The sequence below is a fragment of the Colobus angolensis genome, unplaced genomic scaffold (assembly GCF_000951035.1).
Source record: "Colobus angolensis palliatus isolate OR3802 unplaced genomic scaffold, Cang.pa_1.0 Scaffold198, whole genome shotgun sequence".
Taxonomy (NCBI): domain Eukaryota; kingdom Metazoa; phylum Chordata; class Mammalia; order Primates; family Cercopithecidae; genus Colobus; species Colobus angolensis.
This window is the reverse complement of record NW_012115132.1, coordinates 4135732-4146401: the sequence shown is the minus strand read 5'-3', so window position 1 is coordinate 4146401 and position 10670 is coordinate 4135732.

Sequence of the window (10670 nt, the reverse complement as noted above, 5' to 3'; positions counted from 1 at the left end):
ACAGCATAATAAAAATAGAAGTTAAGTCTAAAAAAAAAAATCACTCAAAGCCATGCAATTACATGGAAATTAAACAACCTGCTCCAGAATAACTTTTGGGTTGATAATTAAATTAAGGCAGAAATCAAGAAGTTCTTTGAAACTACTGAGAATAAAATACAACATACCAAAATCTCCAGAACACAGTTAAAGCAGTATTAAGAGGGAAATGTATAGCACTAAACGGCTCCATCAAAAAGTTAGAAAGAGCTCAAATTAATGACCTAATATCATGACTAAAAGAACTAGAGAAGTAAGAGCAAACCAACTCCAAAGCTAGCAGAAGACAAGAAACAACCAAAATCAGCACTGAACTGAAGGAGATTGAGACACAAAAAGCCATTCAAAAGATCAATGAATCCAGGATTTAATTTTTTGAAAAAAAAAAAAAAAAAGATAGGCCACTAGCTAGACTAATAAAGAAGAAAAGAGAGAAGATTTAAGTAAACTCAGTTAGAAAAGGCCAAGAGCAGTTACCACTGACCCCACAGAAATACAACCATGAGAGACTACTACAAACACCTCTATACACACGAACTATTAATAGAAAACCTAGAAGAGATAGATAAATTCTTGGACACATACACCTCCCAAAACTGAATCAGGGAGGAATTAGTTCCCTGAAGAGACAATAATGAGCTCTGAAATTGAATCAGTAATGAATACCTTACCAATCAAAAACAGCCCAGAGTCATAAGGATTCACAGCTGAATTCTACCAGATGTACAAAGAAAAGCTGTTATCATTCCTACTGAAATTCTTCCAAAAGAATTGAGGAAGAAGGACTCCTCCCCTACCCATTCTATGAGGCCAGCATCATCCTGATACCAAAACCTGGCAGAGACACAACAAAAAAATAAAACTTCAGGCCAATACAATATCCTTAATGAACATTGATGCAAAAATCCTTAACAAAATCTTGTAAACCAAATCCAGCAGCACCTCAAAAAGCTAACCCACCACAATCAAGTAGGTTTTATTCCTGGGATGCAAGATTGGTTCAACACACACACATATCAATAAATGTGATTCATCACATAAACAGAACAAAAGACAAAAACCACATGATTATCTCAGTAGATGCAGAAAAGGCTTTTGATAAAATTCAACATACCTTCATGTTAAAAACTCAGTAGATTGGGTACTAAAGGAACATACCTCAAAATAATAAGAGGCATCTATGACAAATCCAGGCTGGGCACAGTGGCTCACGCCTGTAATCCCAACACTTTGGGAGCTCAAGGCGGGCTGATCACTTGAAGTCAACATGTTGAAATCCAATCTATACTGAAAATACAAAAATTAGCCAGGTGTGATGGTGTGTCCCTGTAATCCCAGCTAGTAGGGAGGCTGAGGCAGGAGAATCACTTGAACCCAGGAGGTGGAGGTTGGGGTGAGCCATGATTGCGCCACTGCACTCCAGCTTGGGTGACAGAGTGAGACTACATAAAAAAAAAAAAAAAATCCAAAAACAAACCCACAGCCAACATCATGCTGAATGGGCAAAGGATGCAAGCATTCCCCTTGAAAACAAGCACAAGACAAGGATGTCCTCTCTCACCACTCCTATTTAACATAATATTGAAGCCCAGGCCAGAACAATCAGACAAGAGAAAGAAATAAAGAATATTCAAATAGGATGAGAAGAAGTCAAAGTATCCCTGTTTTCATTCAACATGATTCTGTATGTAGAAAATCCCATAGTCTCAGCTCAAAAGCTTGTTCAGCTGATAAACAACTGCAGCGAAGTTTGAGGATATAAAATCACTGTACAAAAATCACTAGCATTTGTGTACACCAACAACAGCCAATCTGAGAGCCAAATCAGGAAGGCAATCCCATTCACAATTGCCACAAAAAGAATAAAATACCTAGGAATACAGCTAACCAGGGAGATGAAAGATCTCTATAAGGAGAACTACAAAACACTGCTCAAACAAATCAGAGATGACACAAACAAATGGGAAAATATTCCATGCTCATGGATAGGAAGAATCAATAGCATTACAATGACCATACTTCCCAAAGCAATTTACAGATTCCATGCTATTCCTATCAAACTACCAATGACATTCTTTACAGAACTAGAATAAACTACTTAAAAATTCATATGAAACCAAAAAAGAGCCCAAATAGCCAAGGCAATCCTAAGCAAAAGGAATACCACGTTAACTGACTTTAAACTATACTACAGGGCTACAGTAACCAAAATCACGGTACTGGTACAAAAAGAGACACACAGACCAATGGAACAGAATAGAGAATGCAGAAATAATGCCACACACCTACAACCGTCTGATCTCTAGCAAAGCTGACAAAGGCAAGCAATGGGGAAAGGACTCTGTAGTCAATAAGTGGTGCTGGGATAATAAGCCAGTCATATATAGAAGACTGAAACTAAAACCCTACTTTCCACCGTATACAAAAATCAACTCAAGCTGTATTAAAGACTTAAATTTAAAATGCAAAACTATAAAAACCCTAGAAGAAAACCTAGGAAATAGCATTCTGGACATCAGCCCTGGAGAAGACTTCATGACGAAAACTCCAAAAGCACTCACAACAAAAGCAAAAATTGACAAATTGAATCTAATTAAACTAAAGAGCTTCTGCACAGCAAAATAAACTATCAATATAGTAAACAACCTACAGAATGGGAGAAAATATTTGCAGATTTTATATCTGACAAAGGTCTAATGTCTACCATCTATACGGAATTTAGTAAATTTTCCAGAAAAAAAAAACCCCATTAAAAAGTGGGCCAAGGGCCAGGGGCAGTGGCTAATGCCTATAATCCCAGAACATTGGAGAGGCCGAGGTGGGCGGATCACCTGAGGTCAGGAATTGGAGACCAGCCTGGCCAACATGGTGAAACCCCATCTCTACTAAAAATACAAAAATTAGCCAGGTGTGGTGGCTGGCACCTGTAATTCCAACTACTAGGAAGGATGAGGCAAGAGTCTCACTTGAAACCAGGAGAGCGGAGGTTGCAGTGAGCCAAGATCACACCACTTCACTCCAGCCTGAACGAAAGAGTGAGATTTCAACTAAAAAGAAAAAAAGAAAAGTGGGCGAAGTATATGAACAGATACTTTCCAAAAGAAGACATATGTATGGTCAACAAGCATGTGAAAAGAAGCTCAATATCACTGATCATTCTTAGAGAAGTGCAAATCAAACCACAATGAGATACCATGTCACACTAATCAGAATGGCTATTATTAAAAAGTCAAAAAATAACAGATGCTGGTGAGGTTGTGGAGAAAAGGGAATGCTTATACACTGTTAGTGGGAGTTTAAATTAGTTTAAATTAGTGGGAGTTTAAAACCATTGTGGAAAGCAGTGTGGTGATTCCTGAAAGAGATAAAAACAGAATTACCATTTGAGCCAGCAATCCTGTTACTGGATATATACCCAAAATAATATAAATCATTTTACAATAAACTCGCAAGCATGCATATGTTCACTGCATTACTATTCATAATAGCAAAGACATGGAATCAACTAAAAGCTCATCAATGACAGACTGAATTAAGAAAATGTGGTACATATACATCATGGAGTATCATACAGCCTTAAAAAAAGAATGAGATCATATATTTTGCAGGAACGTGAATAGAGCTTAAGGCCATTATCCTTAGCATACTAACACAGAAACAGAAAACAAAATACTGCATGTTCTCACTTATAAGTGGGAGCTAAATGATGAGAACACATGGATACATAGATGGGAACAACAGACCCTGGGCCTACTTGAGGGTGAAGGGTAGGAGGAGGGAGATGATAAGAAAAAATAACAAGTGACTTAGCATCTGCATGATGAAATAATCTGTACAACAAACTCCTGTGACATGAGTTTCACTATATTACAAACCTGCACATAGTACCCCTGAACCTAAAATAAAAGTTTTAAAAATTCAGTTCTATTAACACATAACCCTCTGAACAAAATACTTCCAGCTACCTACTCTGTTTCCATGTCTTAGAGGACATATTCAACCATCCCTATCTGAATGTGCCTTCCCATGCCTTCAAAATTCTTCCAAGTTATTCAACAAACAATCATTGAGTACTAATTCTGGATCAGGCACTATATAATCACTGATGCTTGAAAATGACTAAGATACTATCCTTGCCCTCACATATCTCCCAATCTTGTGCCAGAAAGGCACCTAAACAGAAACCCCCACTACAATGTGATATGTGCTGTGAAATATGCACAGGACGCTATGGTAGAACAGGTAAAGGATATCTGATCTAGCATACCCTGAGATGGCTGCTGGGAAAAATAGACCAGAAATTCTGGAGGAAGTATTGACTGAATTCACTCTTAAAGAATCAGTGAAAAATCACCTGGGGTAGGTCTAGGAAATGAAGATAATAGAATTCTAGGCAGTAGGGACAACATTGCTTGAAGGGACGACAAAATGCATGAAGGCTAAAAACAATAAAATATGTGTAGGTAACCATAAATAATTCACTATTGCTGAAAAAAAAAAGTGACACTTGGAAGAATAGCAAGAGGCATCAGGGTTGGGATTATGAGACCTAGAAAACCATGTAAAGGAGTTTGAACTCCATCTCCTAGGTAATGCAGAATCATTGAGTGCTTATAAGTAGCAGAGGGATGTGGTTAGACTTGTTATTTAAACCATTCCCTATACTTTGTTTTCTATCTGTACATTTGCTGTGGTCTGAATTTTTTTCTCTCCCCAGATTTCCTATGTTGAAACTTAATCCCCAGTGTGAGAGGATTAAGAGGTAGGGTTTAAGGGAGGTGATTAGGTTATGAGGAGTCTGCTCTCATAAATGGGATTAGTGTCTTCATAAAAGAAGTTTGAAGAAAACTTTTTGCCCTTTCCACCATATGAGGACACATAGAAGGTGTCATCTATGAGGAAACCCCCCACCCCACCCAAACACCAAATCTGCTGGAGCCTTGATCTTAGACTTTCCAGCCCTCAGAACTGTGAGCAATAAATTTCTGTTGTTCATAAATTACCCAGTCTAAGGTATTTTGTTGGGGCAATTTGAATGGACTAATACAGCATTCCTCTAAAAAATTGGCCCATAGCTTTCATCAGATTCTAAAAGGTACCCATGACCCAAAAGGATCATGGACCTTGGTATGACAATAATTCTAAATATGACCATTGATCAGAAGTATCTGTTCATATGTTAAAATAGTCAGATGATAGGACATACCCCATGCCTATTGAATCAGACTTTGGATGTGGGCATAGAGATCTGTATGTTTTTTAAAGCTCCTTTAGTGGTACTGATAGACATACAGATTCAGGAGCCATTGATCAGGACCAAGAGAGCTAGATCTCAACTTTTAACTATCGAGGATTCATCCACATAGATTCTGTCTCTTTTTGTTTACTTGCATTATCAATGACCTGGTCCCTTGAATGAGGTCTTGACTTCATGTGAGAATGTGTCCTTACTTTAGAAAATTACAGTAGGATAATCATTAAATTGCTAGATAAGGCAACCCCAATTTTCTTGCAAAAAAGAAAACCCCAATTTTCTTGCCCACCGTTAGTAATGTAGTTGGGTGATTCTCTTAGAAAATCTGTGATCCAGGCTAACTCAAAAAGGTAATTAGCTTTTGAATGGCTATTTAAGGAGTGGTTTTGTAGCATTCATGTAGGATGCATAAGGTATTCACCTAAATAACATGAGGACAGTTGTTTCCGTAATTAAAGATTAAGTGATACATTGCGGAGTTGTTGCCTTTAAGCAGTTTGAGGCTTTATTTTTATAGAAACTACAAGATGATGGGCGAGGAAAAAAGGGAGCCTCAAAATAAAGTATTTAGACAATGTTATGCAAAAAATAGCTAAAGGAATTTGTTCCTGCCAATTTCTATAAGCTATAAATAAAGAGTTAGGGAGTGAAAAGGAATAAACCAACATGTAATGCTTCTGCGATATGCTTGGCTTAAAGATACTTTATTCTTCAAAAAGGTTAGAAACAGATTGGCTATAGATATAATATTCAGTGAAAAATCTGAATGTTCTCTTTCTTACCTAAGGAAGGGGGTGGAATATCATGCCCATTTGTTGGAAAAACTAGGTCAGATTATATCCATTCATAGATGCTCGAAGTCAGAGCTAGACCAAGGGTTTGGGATCGTGAAGAATAACAAAACATATTAGTCACCCGATACCAATAATTTCCCATATCTGTTAAAAATGCAAAATGTCTGTCACCCTTAGCCCTCTCCTCCCCTCCCAACTTCAGAAGCCTATCATGATCATTGTTTCTACATGGTTGAATTGTATTCTTGATAATGTCAACACGCTGGTTGATCCTCTGACTCAAGGCTACTTGGTTTGGAGGTGGGTTCATTTTCCCATTGAGAATCTTCAGGCCAATGAATTCAATCTTATTCGGAAACCACAGGTAATTATTTTTTGTTAACCTTGAGCACTCCCACAAGATAGGATAGCAAAAAATAAAAGATTTGGTGGGATTTCACATGCTACATTTAGTGGAAATGTCATATGAACTGGAGGATAAAATCTTCCTACAAAATCAAAATCCAATATGTGGAAAGGCTGCCTAAGAAATAGGGCTATCTTACTTAGTAAGAGATAGGCCGTTTCTGCTGTAACTTTCTATGATTTTAAGCATTTAGGAAGGCATTCCTTACCCCAATATTCGTAGAATCTAAGGAGTCCATGGCTAACCTTTAGGGAGTCCATGAAACTCTTTAATGATGTCATATTATGAAATGTCAAATATTGTGTGCATGTGCTTATGTGTATCCCTGAGCCAGAAGTCATAACTGTAATTGAATCTCAAAGAAGTGTGGGACCCAACAAGCTTGAAAACCAATTGCTCTAGCATTTCACAGTAGCGCAAAGCCTACTTTCCTAAGTCCTGGATATCGCCCTATGGTGTAGCCACTACTTTTAGGAAAGGTGCTGTGTTGTCTTCTTATTGGCTAATATTTGTTTTCAAAAATGCATTTCATTTATTGCCTGTGAATTTGCATATTCATAACACATCTTCAATTGAAGTATAAATAACACAGTAAAGTGTATAGAGGTTAAGTATAAAATTCCTTGAGTTATGACAGTTATATGTACAATTGTAACCACCTCCCAAATCAGCATATAAAAGGTTTAAATTACCCTAGGCACTTCTCTCACAATGCTTTCCAGTTACTTCTCATCTCCTTCCCAATGCGGAGACAACCACTGTTCTTATTATTATCATCACAAATTATTTTTCCAATTTCAAAACTTCATAATATATTTTCTTAAGGGCATCTTTTAATGAACTTTTCATTGAAATCAACTTTTCATCAAAATTGTTTATTTTCATTTTTATTCCTTTATTTCATATTTTTTTCTTTATGATTACTTTTTGTTTGTCCTAAGAAATATTTTCTTACTCCAAGGTCAGAAGAATAGTCTCCAACCTTTTCTTAAATACCACTGCTTTTGATATGTTGATCTTGTATAGTAAGACCGTCATATAATCATTTATTTCTATTAGGTTTTTGTAGATTCTTTGGGGTTTCTAAATACTTCTTTTTTTTTTTTTTTTTTGAGATGGAGTCTCGCTCTGTGGCCCAGGCTGGAGTGCAGTGGCTGGATCTCGGGGTTTCACTGTGTTAGCCCTGATGGTCTCGATCTCCTGACCTTGTGATCCGCCCGTCTTGGCCTCCCAAAGTGCTGGGATTACAGGCTTGAGCCACCGCACCCGACCCTAAATACTTCTAAATAGAATTAAAATAGCTTTACTTCCTCCTTTTCAATCTTTATGACTTTAATTTTCTGTTATTTGTATTACTGCACTGGCTGGAATTCCAGTACAATGTTGAATTGAAATGGTGAGAGTGGACTTTTAATTGTTTCAGATCTTAGAAGGAAAGTACTCAATGATTCACAATTGATTGTGATGTTAACTGTAGGGTTAACAGGTTGAGAAAGTTAATCAGGTTGATAAAGTCCCCTTCTGTTTCTATTTTACTGAGACTATAATAAATAGTGGTTGCTTTTTCTGTATTTTTTGAAACGATCATATTATTTTTCTATTTGAGTGATCATATTATTTTTCTATTTCAATTCAATGTGAGTAACATTGAATTGACTTTCTGTGTAAATCAACCTTGCATCCCTGGAAAAAATTCCAATTGATCATGATGTGTTATTCTTTTCATACATTGCTGTATTAAATATGGTAATATATTTATTTTTTGTGTCTATTTCATGAGGGATATCATTATGTAATTGTTTTTTCTTCTCATATCTTTGTTGGTTTTATTAATCAACATTACGCTAACTTCATACAATATATTGGAACATGTTTCCTCACCTTTTATTTTCTGGAAGGCTTCATTTAACATTGAAATTATTTCATTTTTAAACATTTGATATAATTCATTAAAAATCCAATGGTTTCTTGATATTTTCTAAAGAAAAGGTCATTGTTACAAATTCAAAACCTTAATAAATATAAGGCCATTCAAATTTTCTGTTTCTTTTTGTGTTGGTTTTGGTAAATTTGTATTTTTCAAAAAGTTTTTCACTTTAACTTGTTAAATTTATTGGTATTAATTTTTCATAGTGTTCTCTTTTTGATCTTTTTAAGAGTTAATTTAATTTAATGAGTATATATTATTTTTAAAATTAAAAAGAAAAACTTGAAAATGGAAATTAACAACCACATCCCCATTTGCTCCAACACACTGTAGACCCCACCACAAACACAATATAGATAAGTGAATCAACAGTAACATGCTCAGAGATGGTGCAGCTGAGTGTTCTGACCGAGTTCCGTATTATTGTCTACACCTCATGCAATGGTGCACTAGAGATCCATGTGATGTGGCACTTCACCATGGGAGGTTTGGGAGACTGTTGAATCGAGACAGGCAGTGGAAATAATAGAAAGCACACTCAGAAATAGATTGGTTGATTTGTAGATTTACTAGTAACTATTATGTTACCAGGGACAATCTCTTAACTTCCTTATGCCTCGTGGTGCAGCAAAATATCACAAATCACCACTAAAGAACTTACTGATATAACCAAACACCACTTGTTCCCTCAAAACCTATGGAAATAAAAATAAACAAATAAATAAACCGAAAAAACCCTCCATATTGACCAGATAAGGAAACCGAGGCATAAGGAAGTTAAGAGGTTGTCACTTTTTCGTCTTCTAATACCTGGAAATGTATAGTAATGTTCTCCTTTTGTTCCTCATATTGGTAATTTGCATGGTTAAGGTTTGCTGGAGATGAAATTTCTCAGCTATTGTCTGTCTGAAAATATTCTTGCCATTCTTTTGAAGGATCTTTTTAGAGGATACTTTTTATCTTTGATTCTCAATAACTTGACTATTTTGTGCTCAGGTATATTTTTCTTCATATTTATCCTGCTTGGAATTGAGTTTCTTGGATTTGTAAGTTCATCTCCTTCATCTGTTTTTGAAAAGTTCTTAGCCATTGTCTTGTCGAATATTTTTTTCTTCCCTATTCACTCTAACCTCTTTTTTGGAGGACTCTAATTACTTAAAGTTAGACTGTTAGATATTATCCTTCTCTTGTGGAAGCTCTGTTTGTGTTTTAAATGATTTTTTTCTTTTTACATTTCAGTTTGGATAATTTTTATTGATATGTCTTTTAAGTTCACTGATTCTTTTTTTTTTTCTCTCTTTTGAGATGGAGTCTCGCTCTGTCTCCTGGGCTGGAGTGTAGTGGCTTGATCTCAGCTCACTGCAAGCTTCGCTTCCTGGGTTCATGCCATTCTCCTGCCTCGGCCTCCCAAGTAGCTGGGACTACAGGCGCCCACCACCATGCCCAGCTAATTTTTTGTATTTTTAGTCGAGACAGGTTTTCACCATGTTAGCCAGGATGGTCTCGATCTCCTGACCTCGTGATCTGCCCTCCTCAGCCTCCCAAAGTGCTGGGATTACAGACAAGTTCACTGATTCTTTAGTCTGCTACATTCAGTCTGTTGTTAAACTCATCAAATTATTTCTGATTATTTCTATAGAATTTCCATTTAGTTTTTTTTCTATCTTTTCATGTTTTTGCTTAAACTTCTCAGCTTTTCAATAATGTGCATTGTTCTCACTAGATTATTTAACATATTTATAACAATTATCTTAAAGTTATTTTCTGCTAATTCCAACAGTTGGGTTATATATGGATCTTCTCTATTAATGTTTTCTTCTTTATCATAGGTATATTTTTCTGTTTCTTTGTATGTCTTGTAATTTTGTATTATATGCTAGAAATTGTGTATAAAAATGACAGTTATTACTGCAGTAATACTGTTCTCAGAAAATATCATGCCTTTTCTTCTGTTAGGCTGCTGGTGAGAGATCTCAATCTGATTTGTAATTGAGCAGGGTCTGGGCTTCATTGCAGCTTTAGTTAGATTCTGTTCACCCTGGCTTCAAATGTTTGAGGATGGTCCTAAACATTAAACTAAGAATATTTCCTCTTCAACAGGTTAAAATAAACTATTTTGGCAAAATATTAACTATTACTAATAGGTAAAAACTACATACTGCTTGTACCAGGTGCTATTTTAAGAACTTTACATTTATTAACTCATTTAATCCTCAGGAGAGCTTTATAAAGTATAGAATACTACTTACC